The following is a 1,627-nucleotide window of genomic DNA, read 5'->3' on the forward strand; positions in this document are numbered from 1 at the left end:
GACTTTTACTGTCTGTAAACCTGTCTTTTTACTGTCTGTAAACCTGTCTTTTACTGTCAGTCTGTAAACCTGTCTTTTACTGTCTGTCTCTAAACCTGTCTTTTACTGTCTGTCTGTAAACCTGTCTTTTTACTGTCTGTCTGTAAACCTGTCTTTTACTGTCTGTCTGTAAACCTGTCGGTCTGTAAACCTGTCTTTTACTGTCTGTCTGTAAACCTGTCTTTTTACTGTCTGTCTGTAAACCTGTCTTTTACTGTCTGTCTGTAAACCTGTTGGTCTGTAAACCTGTCTTTTACTGTCTGTCTCTCTGTAAACCTGTCGGTCTGTAAACCTGTCTTTTACTGTCTGTCTGTAAACCTGTCTGTCTGTAAACCTGACTTTTTACTGTCAATCTGTAAACCGGTCTTTTTACTGTCTGTCTGTAAACCTGTCTTTTACTGTCTGTCTGTAAACCTGTCTTTCACTGTCTGTCTGTAAACCTGTCTTTTTACTGTCTGTCTGTAAACCTGTCTGTCTGTAAACCTGTCTTTTATTGTCTGTCTGTAAACCTGTCTGTCTGTAAACCTGTCTTTTACTGTCTGTCTGTAAACCTGTCTGTCTGTAAACCTGTCTTTTACTGTCTGTCTGTAAACCTGTCTTTTACTGTCTGTCTGTAAACCTGTCTGTCTGTAAACCTGACTTTTTACTGTCTGTCTGTAAACCTGTCTTTTTACTGTCTGTCTGTAAACCTGTCTTTTACTGTCTGTCTGTAAACCTGTCTGTCTGTAAACCTGTCTTTTACTGTCTGTCTGTAAACCTGTCTTTTTACTGTCTGACTGTAAACCTGTCTTTTTACTGTCTGTCTGTAAACCTGTCTTTTACTGTCTGTCTGTAAACCTGTCTGTCTGTAAACCTGTATTTTACTGTCTGTCTGTAAACCTGTCTTTTACTGTCTGTCTGTAAAACCTGTCTTTTACTGTCTGTCTGTAAACCTGTCTTTTACTGTCTGTCTGTAAACCTGTATTTTACTGTCTGTCTGTAAACCTGTATTTTACCCTCTGTCTGTAAACCTGTCTGTCTGTAAACCTGTCTTTTACTGTCTGTCTGTAAACCTGTCTGTTGTCTGTCTCTAAGCGTTTTCTCCCTGACCTAATCCATGTCTTTGATGTTTCAGTAATGTGTCTTCCGTTATTCCAGAGGAAAAGTAACTTTACAAGGACTTAATGAGTTCTTCTTATGATACTTAATGTCTGTAAACCTGTCTGTCTGTAAACCTGTCCTTTGCCTGTCCAGAGGAAAAGTAACTTTACAAGGACTTAATGAGTTAAGCGTTTGGCTGGTTAAGAGAAGAGTCTGAAGGTTTAGCTGATACGTAATGGGGTGGATGGACGGTGGACTTAATGAGTTAAGCGTTTGGCTGGTTAAGAGAAGAGTCTGAAGGTTTAGCTGATACGTAATGGGGTGGATGGACGGTGTACTTAATGAGTTAAGCGTTTGGCTGGTTAAGATAAGAGTCTGAAGGTTTAGCTGATACGTAATGGGGTGGATGGACGGTGTACTTAATGAGTTAAGCGTTTGGCTGAGAAGAGTCTGAAGGTTTAGCTGATACGTAATGGGGTGGATGGACGGTGTACTTAATGAGTTAAGC

Source organism: Oncorhynchus kisutch, unplaced genomic scaffold (genome assembly GCF_002021735.2).
Source record: "Oncorhynchus kisutch isolate 150728-3 unplaced genomic scaffold, Okis_V2 scaffold3979, whole genome shotgun sequence".
Taxonomy (NCBI): Eukaryota; Metazoa; Chordata; class Actinopteri; order Salmoniformes; family Salmonidae; genus Oncorhynchus; species Oncorhynchus kisutch.